This window comes from Pongo pygmaeus, chromosome 2 (assembly GCF_028885625.2).
Source record: "Pongo pygmaeus isolate AG05252 chromosome 2, NHGRI_mPonPyg2-v2.0_pri, whole genome shotgun sequence".
Lineage (NCBI taxonomy): Eukaryota > Metazoa > Chordata > Mammalia > Primates > Hominidae > Pongo > Pongo pygmaeus.
The window spans coordinates 51,287,105-51,307,331 of record NC_085930.1 but is presented as its reverse complement, the minus strand read 5'-3'; the positions used below and the strand labels follow the sequence as shown (position 1 = coordinate 51,307,331).

General features: G+C 36.2%; 1 long non-coding RNA gene across 1 annotated transcript in view; it reads left to right on the top strand.

Moving 5' to 3' along the window:
* The window catches only part of LOC129032599 (uncharacterized), a 166,312-nt gene that overhangs the window by 105,929 nt on the left and 40,156 nt on the right, over nucleotides 1–20,227 (top strand). Inside the window, exon 2 of the long non-coding RNA XR_008501403.1 lies at nucleotides 17,838–17,942. This is a non-coding gene — a long non-coding RNA (uncharacterized LOC129032599). The remainder of the gene's footprint in view (nucleotides 1–17,837; nucleotides 17,943–20,227) is intronic.

The window sequence follows — 20,227 nt, the reverse complement described above, 5'->3', positions numbered from 1 at the left end:
ACTTTGGGAGCCCAAGGCGGGCAGATCACGAGGTCAGGAGATTGAGACCACGGTGAAACCCTGTCTCTACTAAAAAATACAAAAATTAGTCAGGCGCGATGGCGGGTGCCTGTAGTCCCAGCTACTCGGGAGGCTGAGGCAGGAGAATGGTGTGAACCTGGGAGGCGGAGCTTGCAGTGAGCTAAGATCACGCCACTGCACTCCAGCCTGGGCAACAGAGCAAGACTCCATCTCAAAAAAAAAAAGAAAAAAGAAAAAGAAAATTACCAACAAATAAAAGTCAAGGATCAGATGAATTCACAGCAGAATTTTACTAGACATTCAAGGAAGAATTGGTACCAATCCTTTTGACACTATTCCAAAACACCGAGAAAGAAGGAACCCTCCCTAAATTGTTCCATGAAGCCAGTATTGCCCTAATACCAAAACTAGGACAGGACATAACTGAAAAAGAAAGCTATACACCAAAATCTCTCATAAATGTAGATGCAAAACCTTAACAAAATACTAGCTAACCGAATCCAATAACATATCAAAAAGATAATCCACCATGATAAGGCGGGTTTCATATCAGGGATGCAGTGATGGTTTAACATACACAAATCAATGAATATGATACACCACATAAACAGAATTAAAAACAAAAAATTATATGATCATTTCAATAGATGCAGAAAAAGCATTAGACAAAATCCAGCATCTCTTCCTCTTAGCAAAATCAGCATACAAGGGACATACCTTAATGTAATAAAAGCCATCTATGACAAACCCACAGCCAACATAATACTGAATGGGGAAAAGTTGAAAGCATTCCCTCTAAGAACTGGCACAAGACAAGGATGCCCACTCTCATCAGACAAGATGAGAAAAATATAGACAGTCAGACAAGAGAAAAAAATAAGGGGCATCCAAGTTGTTAAAGAGAAATTCAAACTGTTACTGTTGGCTGACAATATGATCGTTTACCTTGAAAACCCTAAAGACTCCTTCAGAAAACTCCTAGAACTGATAAAAGAATTCAGCAAAGTTTCCAGATAGAAGACTGACGAACACAAATCAGTAGCTCTTCTATACACCAACAGCAACCAAGCGGAGAATCACATCAAGAACTCAACCCCTTTTACAATAGCTACCAAAAAAACCAAACTTAGATTATACCTAACCAGGGAGTCAAAAGACCTCTACAAGGAAAACTACAAAACAATGCTGAAAGAAATCACAGATGACACAAACAAATGGAAACACATTCCATGCTCATGGATGAGTAGAATCAATATTGTGAAAATGACCATACTGCCAAAAGCAATCTACAAAATCAATACAATCTCCATCAAAATACCACCATCATTCTTCACAGAATTAGAAAAAACAATCATAAAATTAATATGGAACCAAAAAAGAGCCCACACAGGCAAAGCAAGACTAAGCAAAAAGAACAAATCTGGAGGCATCACACTACCTGATTTCAAACTATACTGTAAGGCCATAGTCACCAAAACAGCATGATATGGGTATAAAAATACACACATAGACCAATGGAACAGAATAGAGAACCCAGAAAGAAACCCAAATACTTATAGCCAACTGATCTTTGACAAAGCAAACAAAAACATAAAGTGGGGAAAGAACACCCTTTTCAACAAATGATGCTGGGATAATTGGCTAGCCACATGTAGGAGAATGAAAATGGATCCTCATCTCTCACTTTATACCAAAATCAACTCAAGATGGATTAAGGACTTACACCTAAGACCTGAAACTATAAAAATTCTAGAAGAATTTTTACATCAGAAAAACCCTTCTAGGCATTGGCTTAGGTAAGGATTTCATGACCAAGAACTCAAAAGCAAATGCAATAAAAACAAAAATAAATAGCTGGGACCTAATTAAACTAAAGAGCTTTTACATGGCAAAAGAAACAGTTAGAAGATAAATAGAAAACCCACAGAGTGCGAGACAATCTTCACAATCTATACATCTAACAAAGGACTAATATCCAGAATCTACAACGAACTCAATAAGAAAAAAACAAACAATCCCATCAAAAGGTGGGCTAAGGACAATTCTCAAAAGAAGATATGCAAATGGCCAAGAAACATATGAAAAAATGCTCAACATCACGAACAATCAGGGAAATGCAAATCAAAACCACAATATGATACTACCTTACTCCTGCAAGAATGACCATAATAAAAAAATCATAAAACAGTAGATGCTGGTACAGATGCTGTGAACAGGGAACACTTCTACACTGCTGGTGGGAATGTAAACTAGTACAGCCACTGTGGAAAACAGCGTGAAGATTCCTTAAAAAACTAAAAGTAGAACTACTATTTGATCCCACATTCCCACTACGGGGTATCTACCCCTGAGGAAAAGAAATCATTATTCAAAAAAGGTACTTGCACATGCATGTTTATAGCAGCACAAATCAAAATTGCAAAAATGTGGAACCAACCCAAATGCCCATCAATCAATGAGAGGATAAAGAAACTGTGATATATATATTCCTTCATATATATATATATATATATATATATTCCTTCATATATATATATATATTCCTTCATATATATATATATTCCTTCATATATATATATTCCTTCATATATATATTTTCCTTCACATATATATATTCCTTCATATATATATACATATATATTCCTTCGTATATATATACATATATATATTCCTTCGTATATATATACATATATATATTCCTTCATATATATATACATATATATATTCCTTCATATATATATACATATATATACACATATATATACATACACATATATACACATATATACATAAATATATACACATATATACATATATACACATATATATATATACACACACACATATATATATATATATATATACACATATATATGAAGGAATACTACTCAGCCATAAAAAGGAATGAATTAACAGCATTTGCAGTGACCTGGTTGAGGTTGGAGACTATTATTCTAAGTGAAGTAACTCAGGAATGGAAAACCAAACATTGTACATTCCCACTGATATGTGGGAGCTAAGCTATGAGGACACAAAGCCATTAGAATGATGGACTAGACTTTGGGGACATGAGGGGAAGAGTGGGAGAGGGGTGAGGGATAAAAGACTACAAATCTGGTGTAGTGTATGCAACTCAGGTGATGGGTCCACCAAAATCTCACAAATCACCACTAAAGAAATTACTCATGTAACCAAATACCACTTGTACCCCAATAACTTATGGAAAAAAAGGATTTCATATTTTATGATGCTATTACACATATTGTCTTTTGAAAATTTTAATTTCCAGTTATTTTTTCTAGTACATAGAAATGCAATTAATTTTTATTCATTGACCTTGTTTCCTGTGACCATGCAAATTTTATTTATTGAGTCTAGGTATTTTCATGTGTAGAGTCCTTATGATTTCCCATGTAAATAGTCATGCTGTCTACATATAAAAACAGATTTACTCCTTTTTCTTCCAATATTTACTCCTTTTAATTTTTTTCTTGCATGTTACTGCCTCAGCCCCTAGAAGGAGATTAAATAGAAGTTGTTAGAATGAATATACACCCATTGCCCTAATATTTTAGTTGTATGTATGCTAGAGCTACACCTTACAAAATTGTTGCTTTTGCTTTAATCTGTAAGTTGTTTAAAAAAATTAAGAAAAGAAAAATTTCTCACATTTACTCACATACTTATTTTCATTTCTTCATTTTCTGCAAACATGGGTTCCCATCTAGTATCACTTCCATTTAATCTGTAGACTATTCTTTAGCATTTCTTGAATGCTAGTCTGTAGGCAACAGATTATCTCAGAGTTTTGTTTAAAAGAAAATGTCTTCATTTTATTCTCATCTTGAAAGGAAATATTTGCTGGCTGGTTACAGAATTCTGGGCTGACTATTGTTTTTTATCTTTTTCTTTCAGCATTTGAAAGACATTCCTTATGGCTAATGGCTAGTGTATGTTCTTTCTGAAGTGTCAGCTGTCTGCTGAGTACTAATGTGTTAACAGAATGCTAAGGCAGCCTAGATCTGGCTGGTCTAGAACTCTAATATTAGTCTCCCACTTCTGCTTGACTTCTAAGATCTCTGTTCTGCTCTCAGCCCCATAGTAATTACTTTCTTGTAAGACTCCTGTAGTCTTTTCCTGCACAATAGCAGTTCAGCCCTTAGCCAAGGTCTCATGGGTGGGGAGGCCCACATTAGGTTCTGGATCTCCCTTCTGCAAAGGTACCTCCTATTGACTATGGTGCTCTTCAGATTCCATCCTCTTCTGCATCTCCAAACTGATGTGTAACTTCTCAGCTCAGGCAGAGTGCTGTATATACTGCACACCAGCCCCAGCTCCACCTGTTTTGGAAATTGTCCACAGGTGAAAAGCAGGGTGAGGTGGTAGGTGGTACACATGGTTCTCACCTTGTGAGCTTCCCTTTTTTCCAATGGCTAAAAATAGTTTCTTTTAATATTTTCCTTAGTTTTGTAGCAATTTATGATGTGCTGGAGCCAGATCATTTCAGCCTGTGAGAAGCAACTTTAAAAATTTTAGGAATATTGCCAGACAGTTTTTAAATCATTGGTAGGTCGAAATCAACCCAACAGGGAATATGTATATCATGAAAAAAGGCAAATGTTACAAATCAAGACTTTTTTTTTAATTGAGAACTGATTGTTAAACATTACCAGCACATCACTGTTTAATGATGGTAGGGCTGGTCAGGTACTAATTGTTCCATCACTGCTGGAAGATGAAGTTCCATTTTCTCTTAATTCACTTATTTCTTAATCTCTTTTCAATTTGACTTTAATTGCCTCCAATCTGCTATAAAAGACTATTTTATCCCTGAACTTTTCTGCGTTTTTTTTGATGCTTCTCATAACTGGACCTGTATTTGGTGATCTTTCTTTTGACCTTGGCTACTGTAAATATACATTAAAATTGATATTTTTTTCTATCTCACTAACTGTGCCTTCTGTGTTGTATTTAATGACTTCTTTTTTTTCTGTTCTTTAAGTGTGGGTTCTCTCTGTCATTCAGTTTCTCCTTCAGATAGCTGGATGGTGAAGAAAGGGGATTCTGCCATGTAATGAAATTTGAGGTATGTGGAAAAATAACATGCTTCCCCTTTCTTGCCTCTTCACATACTTTTGTTGGTCTGGTGCACCCTTTTGTGATTTTCTATTTTCAGTTTACTCTGTCTACCTATGTTTCACCCTACTCTACCTGCTGAAAAGATTTATGTCAATGACTCCTCTGATCTTCCACTGAAGACGAATTGAAAGACTTGAAGCTGAGAAATCAAGGGAAATAGAGATGACAACAAGAAGGGAAAGTGTCCTAAAGGTATTTGTGTACCTGTCAATTTTGTCATCTTCATTCTCCTTTTGATTGCTTATGTCTTCTAAAAATTCTAGTTTATGCACAATATATTCATATTGGATTTTGTCAATTGAAACCAAATTCTCAATTCTACTTTTAACACATCCTCTAAGAGCCCTCTCTGACTACCCTTGCTCTGTAATATTCCATTTCTTCTGCATAATTAGTAATTTTCTAGTCTTTCCCAAACCAGACATGAAGTTATGTTATTCAATATCTTCAGTTCAACTAATGGCTACTTAAATGCAAGTATCATTGTCTCTTTCTTTCTTTAGTTTTTTTTTTTTTTTTTTTTTGCCCAGTGTCTAGTAATTTTTAGAAACTCAACCCATCCATGGTGATGGCTTGATTTCAGAATCCATTTAAATATAAATATTCTTTGCAGGAAACTCAATTTAATTTTTTTTCCTCTGCAAATTAACTTATCCTGTTGACTTCACAGAACATCATCAACACAATTAATCACTTCTTTTAGAAGAAAAAAGTTTAATTACTTAGACATCAATCCATGGATTTAGTAAAATGGTGAATCCAATACATTTATCTTAACAAGCAAAATAATTTGATGTGCTCTAGTTATTTATTATAGTTGATCAAATGTGTTTTATCTACCATGGTATGTTGAATGATTGTCACTAACCTCCGAGAACCCCTAGTATCTCTCTTCTAACTTGTTGTGGAGACTATAGGGTATCTAATAAAGCATCTGTGACTGCATTTCCTCTGTTTAGGATATTCCCCTTGCTCTCTATTCGCTCTCTCTTCCTGGAACTTTCTCATGCTGGCTTGATTTCTCTTCTTTATAACTTGTTTTCATGTAACTGAAATTCTCACTCTCAATATAGCTGCTTGTGTAGAGTAATCAAGTACACTTGGCCTTCCATTTTAATACTACTTACATGATGCAAGTAAGCTACTCAAGTAACAGGCACAGTCAATAAAACAAAATTACCATAAATTTTAAGACACAAGAATGACACATTAAAGACTGGTTTCATTATGAGACTTGTCAGAGAAGTCACAGAAGTTGAGGAACATTTATACTACCTTTTAAAATATCTAGTCTGAAAGACATCAATTTACACATAAGAAAACTAAAACTCAGGGAACTGGAAAAGACCTGCCCCAGTTCATGTAGTTAGTTATTTTTAAAGCTGGAAACAGAATCCTAGTCTGATCCCTATTCAATAGCTCTTTCCACTATCACAAATATTTTAGGTTAATTTCTCCTCTATTCTCTTGTCCTATTTACCTGCCTTGGAAACCAAACAAATATTCTTTTTTCATTGTTTCTTGACTTCTCATCTTCTCCAACTACTGCCCTATTTATCTGTTACTCTTGACAGAAAAGAAATGCTACAGCAAATTGGCTATACTAGCCCTCTTATTTTCCTCATTTCCGGTTCTGTCTTCGATCTACTCTAATTTATCTTCATTCTACCCCATCTCTATCCCCAAGTTTCATATTAGTGTCACCAATTACCACCACATTGCCAAATTCATTGTCACTTCTCTCTTCACATTTTACTGAACTATCAGCAGTATTCAATATGAAAGACTGTTGTCTTTTGGATTCCTTGAATCAACAAACTCTGATTTTCCTTCTCCCCTCACAGAATGTCATTTCTCATTTTTTTCTTGTCTTTTTTTTTGCCTTAACTGATCTCTATATGTTAAAGTGTAATTCAACCAGTTGCCAAAATTTCAGAAAAGAAGCTATGAAAAGCACTGATTTGAAAATCTGACAAAGATATTACAAAAAAAAAATTACAGTCAAATGGACCTCATGAACATAGAAGAAAACATTCTTAACAAAATATTAGGAAATAAAATACAACAGCACATGAAATGGATAACACCAAATAGAGCTTACCTCTAGAATGTAAGTTTGGTTTAATATTAAAAATTTAATGTGATTCATCATACTAATAGAATGAAGGAGAAAAGACATATGATCATCTTGACAGAAAAAGTTATTTTACAAAATTCACATCCATTTACTGATGAAAGCTCTTAGCACTCTAGGAATAGAAGGGTTTTCCTTGTTCTGATAAGTCATCTACAGGCCAGGTGCAGTGGCTCAAGCCTGTAATCCCAGCACTTTGAGAGGTGGATCACGAGGCCAGGAAATCGAGACCATCTTGGCCAATGTGGTGAAACCCTGTCTCTACTAAAATACAAAAAATTCCCCAGGTGTGGTGGTGCACGCCTGTAGTCTCAGCTACTCAGCAGGCTGAGGCGGGGAATTGCTTGAACCCGGGAGGCAGAGATTGAAGTGAACTGAGACAGCACCACTGCACTCCAGCCTGGTGACAGAGTGAGACTCTGTCTAAAAAAAACACAAAGTCATCTGTGAAGAACAAGTAGCCAATAGTTAACATCATTCCTAATGGTGAAATACTGAATGCTTTCTCCCAAAACCACAAGCAAGGCAAGGACGTCCACTTTCACTACTTCTATCAACATTTTATCAGAACTCTTAGCCAGTGCCATAACAAAAGACAAGAAAATAAAATACATACATATAAAAAATGAAGTAAATATGTCTTTATTCAGATGACATGATTGTCAAGGTAGAAAAGTATAATAGACCTTCAAAAGAAACAGAGCTAATATGTGAATTTAGCAATGTCTCAAGATACAAGCTCAATATATAAGAATCAACTGTACTTCTCATATTTAACTGCATAAAAAAGAAAAAAATTAAAAATAAATTCAAATTTTAATAAAGCAAAAAAGCATAACATAGGAATAAGTTTAACAAAACCACGTAGGATTTCTACATCAAAAATTAAAATAAAAATTAGAGAAATGGATTGAGAGATATACCATGTATATTTATTAGAATATATACCACTGCTAATATGCTAATTCTCCTCCAGATAATTTATAGATTCGATGCTATCTCAATAACAATGCTACCAGGATTTTTAAAAAGAAATTAATAGGCTGATCTAACATTCTTATGGAAATGCACAAGAGCTAGAATATCAAAAACAATATTGAAGAAGAACAAATTTTGGGGACCTAACCGGGCTTTAAGATTTGCTATTGAGCTACAGTAATCAACAAAGCATGGTACTAGCAAGAGTAGGTCAATGGAAGAGATTAAGAAGTCCAGAATTAGACTCATACTGATATAATTTTGTTTGATTTTCTACAGTCACCAATGCCATATAGTAGGGAAAAGAAAATGTTTTCAACAAAATGTGCTATGAAAACTGGATATCTATACAGAAAATAAAATAAACCTTGATCTGCACCTCACAACAATAACTTGAGATAAATCTTAGACCTAAACATAAAGACTAAAAGAGTAAAGATTCTAGGAGACAGCACAGTAGAATGTCCTTAGGACTTTGAGACTAGGCAAAAGTTTCCTAGAAAGGATACAGAAAATTGTAACCATAAAAGAGATCATTGGCAATTTGGTATTATCAAAATTAAATGTTTCTTCTCATCAAAAGACACTATTAGTAAAATTAATAGGCAAACCATAGATCTGCATAAAATATTCACAAAACATACATCTGACAAAGGACTGATATTCAGTATATATAAAGAAATCAGGTTATTCAATAATAAAACTACAACCCCATGTTAAAATAGGTAGTTAAATAGATACTTTGCAAAGAAAATTATATAGATGACCAATAAATACATGAAAAAACACTCAACATTAGAATCATCAGGGAAATGCAAATTAAAATCACAATGAGATATGCTAAACACCCACCAGAATGGCTAAAATTAAAATTATTGACAACACCAAGTGTTGACAAGGATATAGAGCAACTGGAAATCTCATACATTGTTGATTGAAAGGTAACATGGTATTATTACCTTGTAAAAGTGTCTGGCAATTTTCTAACAACAGATACCTATCCCATGGCTCAGGAATTCTGCTTCTACCAAAGAGAAATAAAAACATGTCCAGCAAACAATTATATGAGAATGTGCATATCAAGTTTATTCACAATAGGTAAAAGTGGAAACAGCTAAATTAATCCATCAACAACCAAATGGCCAAACAAACCCACGTGTAGTCACATATGTAATACCGCTTAACACAGAAAAGGAAAAACCACTCGAACCACTCATATACATGACATGGGTGAATCTCAAAAATGTAGTAAAATTTAGTAAGAAATGCCTACCACAAAAGAGCATGTACAGTTTGACTACACTTATATAAAGTTCTAGAACATGCAGAACTAATCTACGTGGCAAAGAATTTAGAATATTGGTAGCCTTGGGAGAGAGGTGTGGGGATTTGCTGGGAAAGCACATGAGAAAACTTTCTAGATGATGATAATGTTTTATATCTTGGTTAGAGTTAGGGCAGTGGTTATCAATTTTGCCCACCCCCCTCCCTCCACCCAGGTTATTTTTGGTAAAGTATAGAGACAATTTAGAGGCCAGGAATGCTGCTAAACATTCTACGTTGCCCAAAGATAGCCCTTCACAACAAAGAATTATTTAAGATTCAGAATAGTGTTGAGGTTTTAAAACCCTGAGTTAGGGTTACATATTTGCATACATTTCTCAAAACTCTTTGAGTGTTTTTTGTTTTCGTTTTTGCATTTAACTCTATGAAAAGTTTCCTATAGAAAACAAAGAACCAAAACAAAACACTGATTCTAGTTAATAATATGCATACTGTAGTAGGGAAATGGGGGTAACGTGGTCTTTCTTTCACTCTAAGAGCATCAAAAGATAACATGGATTGATGCATGGATAGTGGGATGGATAAATGAATAGCAATTTGATAAAATATATATAGTAAAATTTTAATTGTACAGTCAATATGATGAGTATATAAGTATTCATTATTCAATTCTCTCTTTTCTGTAAGTTTGAAAATTTTCATAATAAGATCTCATCCTTGATTTCTTCTTTTAACTCACCCATCCATATTACCTCCATCAGTATGTCCTGCCTGCCTACGCTATCATCAAAATATATTTTTAACCAGTTCCCTGTTACCTATTTCTACTCAGTCTAAACTACCAACAACCCTCTCAACAAGGCAATAGCAGTATCCTGCTAACTAGTCTCTCTCTCTCTGCTGCCTCTCATGCTTCTTTATAATGCATGCTTCACCCCAAAGCCAGAGCAACCTTCTTAAAACAGAGCTGATATATAACACTCCCTGATTAAAATCTTCTGAACTAGCAGTTTGCTGTCCTACTGCCTTACCATGCCCTGCAAGGGTCTCCTGGATCCAACACTTGCCTTCTTCTTGAACTCTTCTCTCTGTCACCTACTATGTCACAATTATCTAGATCGTCTAGTCAACTTGTGTTGATTCGACATATCACACTTTTTCCCACATCGTGCATTTACTCTACCTGTTTCCACTTTACCAGGAAAAAGGCATGTGATACCTTTTTCCTGGCTCTTGACATGGACAACTCTTTTTCAGGTTACAATTAACATACTACTTCTTCTTTTTCCATCTACAATATATGCCTCCCTGTCAATCCCTTTCCCATTGCCTGTTTTACTTCCTTCGTAACAGCTACTTGAATTTATCTTGTTTATTTGTGTGTTCCAGTTAGATTTTAAAGTTCAGGAAGGCAGGGACCTTATCTGTCATTACAATATCACCAGGCCCAGAGTAGTGTCTGACATGTTAAGTACAAAATAAATGTTTGCTTAATGAATGGATGGATGATATGTTTAGAAACTTGATAGAGTGACAGATATTTTCGTTTGTTCAGTGTCCTAGAAACAACCATATGCTGGAGAATGGAATTCCATAAGGCACTCTCTTAGATAAAGGAAGTGCCATGTAAGAGACTTACAGAAGAATATGAAACAGATGATCGATCATAGAGCTTGTTCCTCAGGCATACATGCCTCTGGGCTCAGCACACTATTTTGATTTTCCATTGACTTGGCTCAGAAATAGAGGGTTAGTTAAATGAATTATGGAATGTCTTTCTGAAGATGGAATCTTTGTACATAGTAAAAATCATGTTGTAGAGAAATATTTACTGACACAGACAAAAGTTCACGATATATTGTCAACTGAAAAAAGTGGGCTTCAGGAAAATATGCTCAATATTATCTCCAGACCACTAAGCGCCTTGAACCACCTCTTACCTTTCTTAACAACACTCTTCCAAGATTGTTAAGAGATTATTTTCCTTTCCTGAGATCTTTGAGGGCAGGTACCTTTGGTAACTCTTGAAATCAGAGGAACTTGGTGTTTTTGTAAGTCCTAAATATAGAAAGGCCTTGAAGTAGGTGTAACTCTTAGGATATTTATGTAATATTAAGTGCCAATAAAGTACTAAGGAGATGATGAAACTGATCAAGGCATTTATGTTGTGTTGTACTATATTCTATGCTATAAAGGAGTTTAATTCTAGCTGGTTTCCAGAATGGACTCCTCTGATATAATGAGGGAGCTGGAGTGCTCCACTCTGAAAGCAATGTGCATGGAGTCATCTGCTATCTGAGTGTTCCTAAGTTTTTCACCCTTACCTTTAATATGTAAATTATAGTAATAGGAGAATCCCTCCTGTGTGACTGCAATAATCCATTCTGTGCTCACCTCTCTCTGAGGTTCCCTGGAGGAATACTATATCAGTTTCCTGAGGCTGCCATAACAAAGTACCGAACTGTGTGTGGCTTAAAGCAAAAGGAATATTTATTGTCTTACAGTTCTGGAGGCCACAAATCCAAAATCAAGATGTTGGGCAGATTGGCCTTTTCTGAAGGCTACGAGGGAGAATCTTTTCCATGCCTCTCACGTAGCTTCTGACAGTCTCAGGTGTTCATAGATTTGTACATGTCATTCTCCCTGTATCCTCACATTGTCTTCCTTCGGTGAATGTCTGTCACTGCGTCCAAATTTCCCTCTTCATAGGAACATGACTCACATTGTATTAAGGCTCAATATGAGGTCCTAATTGTATTAGGACTTAATTCTAACTTATTCATCTGCAAAGACACTATTTTGGAATAGGGCTGCATTCATAGTTAGTATGGATTAAGATTTCAACTTTCTTTTTTGGGGGCAACACACTTCAACCCACAACAAATGCCATTCTGGGTGTGGCTGTGCTCTGCTCATGCCAGCCCTCTGTCTGGCTTCATCCCAGTTGTCTCCACATCACAGCTTCTTGATGTGGTGACAGCTCACTCCTATCTATCAGTGAAAGGCTGTCATTTAACAGAATCTTAATAAAGATGCAAGGATGATATAAGTAAAATATATGACAGAGAAAGGAAACTTGAAACTGGATATTAGATACATCAGCTCTTCAAGCCTGGTGTCCACAACCTCTTACTGGGTTCTGGCGATCTCTATCTTATCCTTTGGTCCACTACCAGATTGTAGGATCTTATCAACTTTCTTATGGTGGTTTTCTACATTTCAGTTATTTGTTCACCCCAATCTGGGGCTTCCACCAGAGGAAACACAAAATAAATAAATATTAAAATAAACATCTCAGAAATACACTTTTTCACAGTTAAAACACTGTGATATTATTTAAAAGACGGCTTAAAAACAAATTTGCAGCATCTTCATTTGGCTGCAGGCCTTTCTAGTTAAGAGTGGGTAGGTATTTGCCTTAGAGCTGCTTGACTAAAAACTATCACCAAAATGATCTTGCCCAGAACAAAGAGAGGGCATTCTGTATCAACTTATTTTAAGCAGAAATCATTACAGTGTTTTATAAAAGCATCATCATTTTTTCTTACTATAACTGTGTCATGGAGTGGGTAGGGTCTCCTAGAGGAATTTGGATGAGATCTGCACATTAAAATATTTTGTTTATTATATGAAGTGGTAATTTTTTTAAAAAATACATCCTTATAAACAGTGTGTTAGGCATATAAGTTACTAGAAAAAGAATTGTTCAACCAAGGGATATGGGGTACAGGGCACCAAAGCATAGGCTGCAGTCTACACTTTGCCCCACCGATATATGATTGTGTTCCACATTAAGTCCACTTTGTCACTGACATTTCAGGATAGTGGCAGATTAAAATCTCTTAATGAGCACATGAATGAGAGTAGAGGGGTCACTCTACTGGGCTAAGGGAGTAAGAGAAGCCATCGCAAAGAATCCAATATTTGAACAAGGTCATGAGGCTGAGATTTACAAGTTTGTGCCCTTGGGCTGGATATAGCCAACAACATGTTGATCCAACCTTCTCAGGAGATTTCACAGAGCAATACAGATGACTTCTCTAAAAAATGGAAAGCTCTGTTAACACATTAAACCTGCTTACTTGAAAGCAACAATAGTCTAGATCTCTGTCCCTTTAGAAAGGATATGGAATCTTCAGTTCTCTGAAGTCCCCACCAATCCCTTTTGTATTCTCAGCATGCAGATGCAATTAGTTACTCCTTGTCATTCATTAATCTTGATCTGATTTCTTTTTAAAATAGATAAATCTTTCTTTGTCCCTTGGTTCTACCAGAAGTGGAAATGTAAAAGATAGGCTCGGATACTAATATGATTTTTCTTATAAAATCAGTTTTACTTAATCATATTGTTACCTGTCAGAACCCAATAAAAATTTCATTTTTTAAAGTCTCTGTTATTAAAAAAAAAAGACTTGGACTTATTAGGCAGAGAAGGGCAATGGGGTGGATTAGCAGAAAATGTATTCCAGTCAGAAGAAACTAAATAAGCATAGTCCCAGAGTTATAAAAATGTAAATGAAGTCCAAGAAGCTGTGACTATTCCTTGTCATGTCCAGGAATTCTGCCAAAACTAGGATGTTGACCTTTTAACTGGGGTGGTGGAGAGGGATGAAAGGGTGGGGTTAGAGATAGTGCCTGAGTGTAGGAAGACTGTAAGGTGGCCTGAATGACTTGCTGAGCAGTTGGGGATCTGTGAGATTCCTAGTAATAGAATTGATGAAACTAGGTGATCAATTGTATGATGGTTGTTCAGAAAGAGAATGGACAATTGAGTATGGGCTTTTTGTAGTCCTTCATGACATAGCATATATTGAGGATTGAGAACTGAAACAAAACTTTGTCAGTTCAGTGTAGGCCAAACAAATTTTTCATGCCATGCAGGTCACCACAGCAGCCACGTGACATGTGAAGTGTGATAACAATTTGGAAGGGAAAGTTAATTAGATTGGTTTTATTTTGTTTATTTGCTGGTTTTCTGGGGACCTCTTTGGGGTCAAAGTAGATACTAGACATAGCTTTCTAGCATTTTCTTTCTTGGCCCAAATGAGTGTCAACATAATGCCAATTAACATGAAATATGTCAACATGGGCACAGTACGTTTTAAAGCTTAGCTGGCTCCTGACCTGGGGTAATGCTGACTTCCATTTAGCTTTAGGAACCTTATGCTTTTTAGCATGTCCTGGTTAGATATCAACATCTTTAGACCAGTTTTAGACTACTGGGAACAATAGAAGTGATTCCTAATGCAAAATCAATGTCTTTGAGCACTGACTAAAAAAAAAAAATGTTAATACTTTAGTAGCCATTTCATTCATTTAGCACTTTGGATTTGGCGACTTTTTAAAAATAATTTTATTTCACTTTCGTCTCAAACAAGGCTGTGATATATAGAAAGAAGGTTAGAATTATTATCTGTATTCTGTATTTTATATGTAGAAAAGTGGAGGGTAAAAAAGATGAAGTACTTTGCCCAAAACTATAGTAATTGACAAATCTAACCCAGAATGCAGGCTTTATGGATTCTGATCCATTAGACTTCACCTGTTCAATATTTAGTATATTCTATCCTTTAAGACACTATGTTTTTAAAGAGGCAATTTTTGAAAAAGAATTTTAGCATTGTATCAGTAAAGATTTTTTTAGTGTCAAATAACAGAAAATATAACTCAAAGTGGCTTTAATAAAATGGGAATTTTCTTGACATACATTTGTAGGGTAATCTGGGATTCAGTTGTGGCTTCATCCAGGATGCTTCATTTTTTTTATCCCTGCCTTTTTTTTTTTTGAGATGGAGTCTTGCTCTGTCACCCAGGCTGGAGTGCAGTGCCACCATCTTGGCTCACTGCAACCTCTGCCTCCTGGATTCAAGTGATTCTTCTGCCTCAGTCTTCCAAGTAGCTGGGAATACAGGCACCCACCACCACACCTGGCTAATTTTTATATTTTTAGTAGAGACAGGGTTTCACCATGTTGGCCAGGCTGGTCTCAAACTCCTGACCTCAAGTGATTTGCCCATCTCGGCCTCCCAAAGTGCTGGGATTACAGAGTGTGAGCCATCACACCTGGTCCTGGCTTGTCTTTCTATTGTGTTGACTTTATTTTCAAGTTTCCCAAAGTAGGTAGATATCTGGCAGTAACTCTGACCCTTCAATGTTGACATGTTTGGGTCCAGTGGACCTGAGAGAACAAATCTTCCTGGCAGCTCCTGAATAAGCCCTAGGATTCATCCTGATTGGACCAGCTTGGGCCATGTGCCTATCTCAGAACCAGTCACTGACCAGTCCCTGTGGTGTGCTGATGTACTAAACTGAGTAACAGGCTTCACCTCTGGAAGTAGGAATGGAACCACACATGCACTCAAAGTGGGTGTAGGGTAGTTCTCCAAAAAAAGTCGAAGGTGATAGTTCCAGAGAAGACAGGAAATAGATGCTGGGTGGCCAAAGCAACAAATGTCTTCCACAAGGAGCCACCCAAATCCCTGGGTTTGTTCTCTAGTTGATTGAGGAAATGAAACATTTTATTGAAAACTAAGGCCCTTGTCTACCACATAGCAGTCATCATCACACTGTGTCACTATAATGCAGGGAGACACACAGCTAGATTGTGGGGAAGGTAAAGTTAGCTTCATTGCACCATAGTGCCCCATTCTGAATCCAAGTTTTCTAAACTAAGGCCACTGAATAAATTGGACTTGGGTGGTAGTTTCTGTGCTGGCTTTCAATTAGCTTCTAGTTTAGTCCTAACTTTCAGGCTTTCTCTCTTTCTCCAGCTTTATGCTTGCCACACTGCACCTGTATCCACAGATTTCCTACCTACCTGGTACTCTTATATTCCTGTGGTTTTCTAGGGGCTCCATCTTCTCCATGGTTTTCTCCTCCTATTTTTGGATCCCTGATGAGATCATTCCTAATTATTCTTCATGACCCTGTTTGTTACCTGCTCTGTGAGCTTTTCTGATCCTAACCCTTCAGGCTGAAACAGTGGTCTCACAAGACCCTATACATTTTTTAAATAATGTACTTATTATATTGCATTGTACTACCTTTTCTAAAATTTATTTTTAACTGACAAATGGTAAATATATATATTTATGAGGTATAATGTGATGTTTTGATCTATGTATAGAAGTTAGATAAATTTAATCAAGTTAATTAAAATATCTATCACCTCACCAACTTATCATAATAATTCTTGACTTCCTTTTCTATCTTCTTCCACCTGAGCTCCTTTATGGCCACAACTTGATCTAGTTGCCTTGTAACTAGTAACCATCCCAAGATTGACTCACAGTAGGTTCTGATATATTTACTAAATTCGTGATAGACAAATGAAAATGTGAGCAAATCATTTGAATAATAATTAAAGGGCATCAACTTCATTGATAGGCCTGTATCATTTACTACCCTTTCTAATGTCAAAGTACAGAGACAGAGGAAATGCTGTGAGGACACTCGCCCAAAGCCAGTGTAGGAAAAAGCAGCAGATATCAATCATTGAGGATTGACTTTCCAGGATCAGACCTGTGGGAGACAATACTTTGCAGAGAACTTGCCACTTGCCATCTTTCAATGTCAGTAAGAGCTGAAGAAATAGGATTGGAAGACTCACAGATCTGTGGCTCAATTAATGATCGTGGCTGCTCATTATGGTGAAAAACCTGTGCCTATGCTTTGTCAGAAGCTACCTACATCAGAGTGTTTTTATTAACTACCTCCTTTTTTGGATAAGACTGCCAAGAGATGTGGTGTTGTCATCTAACAGGAGATTGCTAGTGAAGGCAGCTGCTACCTAGCAAGCCATTTTCAGAATGTTGTGACCAACTTGTAGTATCTCAGAATCACAGGATGAGCAGAATGTATATAGCTGGAAGTCAAGCACCAAAAATAATTGCACAGTGCTGGAAAAAAAATGGCCTATGAGAAAAAGTTAGAGTAATTAGCTTATTTCACTTGGAGAAGAAAAATATGGGGAAATGTATTGCATTAACAAGCTTCAATTCCACAACGGGTAACTCTAGAGGATGGGGAATTTAAAGTTGTAGATGTTGAAGGATTTTTCTTCCTGTCCTCTCTCCACTTCCTGCTTTATTTCTCTTCTGCAATATGTTGATGAAAGGTAATAATGTGATTTCAGAAAATGTATGAGAATAAATATTTTGGACATTTGCGGCATTATTGCATTGTCTTGCAACTATTTCCTTCACTTTCCCCTCCCAAAAGAAAAAAAAAAACCAGAAAGGAGTAACTATACCATCTGCAAGAGCTCTTTTCTCTTTTACAGCCATCCTGTTGCCATCTGCTAAAATCCTCAGCCCACCTGCATAGTGAACACCATTCATTGTTTTCCAGAAATGTGCAAGAACCACAGTCTCCCCCAAGACTGAAGGTAGGAGGAAGTGGACATTTTACAGCAGCTTCAAGTGAGCTTTGCACCTTGCAACCTACCTGGATTGCTTTGTTAATCTACTGTGTGCTCAACCAAGTTCATTGTCTGAGCAGGGGATGGTTCTTGGATAAAACAGAATCTTAGTGTTTGTTTCTTTTGAAATTTCTGAAGCCTGCAGAGACTCAGAGGTGCTGTTCCTAATGTTGAGAAGAGTTTAGAGGTTATTGTTGGAATAACAATAAGGACTTTTCATTTCTTTTTTTTTTTTTTTGCCATAAAGAATCTTCTTTGCTTCCAATTAGAGAATGTTTTTCAGCCAAATTTTGGCATATTCTTTGAAATAATGGCTGAAGTTTAGTTTTCCTTGATGATGTTAAGCAAGTGCTTGTGATGTTCTGAAAGGGAATTGGCTACCATTTCTCAATGCTATTGTCATTTTGTGCAGGAAAATTCTTCCTTTTGGAAAACTGTGACGTATGTTGCAGGAATGTTTTCCTTCCCTGGCGACCATTCTTTCAATGCCATTGGTGTTTCCTACCATTGTAGCAACTCCAAGGCCCTCATATATTTCCAAACAGCCCCAGGAGGGCTATTTCACCCACTGTTGAGAACTATTGAGCCTGTCTCTTTTCTTCACCTTTTTCTATTGAGGAAGAGAGAAGAGGTCTAGCTACTGCTTCCTGCTAGGGTGAAAAGATTCTGGTTTGTGTAGCTCCAAACTATGTAATCAGGGCCATAAAATACCAGGAAGGGCCTAAGAGTATGAAAAATTGAGAGGGCATCTGTACAGGCACTTCTTCAGGTTAGCATTTCTCTTTCTCTCTGTCATCCATCCATACATACTATGGTTCTTAAGTCTGAAACTAAAGTTTATAACAATTTAAGTGAAGCAGAAAGCAGTTCAGAGGAAAAAGGAAGTTTAATTTAAACAACCAGTTATCATTAACCAGTTTGAAATACTAGTAGTTATTGTTTGCAATTGGCCTATGTGTACATATTTTCCTGACAAGTTCATTTGGCAATTATATTATTGGACGTCAGTTGACAATGCCTGTGACTAGTTTAGGGTATCATTTTCATTATTTATTTGTATATCAGTTATTCAGTCATTCATTTATTTATTTATCTTTTGTGGGTATCATCCTGTGTTAATAACAATCCACTATTCAAGTGGGATTGTTTTTAAATCAGCCTTATACATCAGCATATTCTATACATAGATTCATCAGATTCAGCCTGCCTCTCTCAACTAGTTTATCACTTCCTTATGAGAAAGAGCTTATGCTGACTTCTATTTCCCCTTCCTGAAACAACATTGCCTTCATAAAAAGGAAAAGAATGACTTGGTATAGCAGGCCATTTTAAGGCTGCATCTACATAGGAGATGGGTTTTGTCATTCAATGGCTGATTGCTAGGCAATCAGTCATGCAGCACAGACTTAAGCTAGTTCAGTTGGCTTAGCACCTAGAATAATTGCTTATTTGGTAACTCATCTATTGTGTGGCAGTCAGCAAACATGGATTGACCATCATAGTGATCAACCTAATGAACCATATTGTTTCCTTTCCATCCGGAACTGTTCATTTGTGATTTACAGTTGTGATTTGTGATTCAAAGCTATTTGTAATCAATAACTATAAACTCATTTGGTTATATGCTTATATACTGTGTACTGTGTTGAATAGTGAGCATACAAAGATAAAGGGAGCAGGTGCTGTGGAAAGACAAGTTTAGGAGTCAGAGAGATAAGGCTTAAAATCACACCAGCTCTATGGACAAGCCACTTAACCTCTTTGAGCTACAGTTGATGGACTGCTGTAAGAATTAACTGCACAGCATATACTGCGCAGGGTCCAAGAGTATGCATAATTGTCATATCCATTATTATAAATGAGATGTAGCTTCCGTCCTTGATGAGATTTAGTTATTCATTGTAATTATGTAACAAAATAAATTCTAGGTACACAGCATGTCTTATAATTTTAAATTCTTAAAAAATCTCAATTTCGGAATTTAGCATAGATATTCTATGTGAGCTACTGCATATCTACATTTTTGTATCTAGACTTTTTCCTTGATATATGAAGATAAATTATAAGTGCCAAGCAGACCAAACATGACCCTGCCATAGCTTTATTCAGAACATTATCTTACAATTGTTCCAAATACTCTGGGACTGAGTCATCTAATGTAGCTTACAGGAAAACAAGCTGTGTATTACTGTAGGTGACCTTAATGATGTGGAATTATTTAAGAATCCGGTGTTGACCACTGCCAGTTGAGA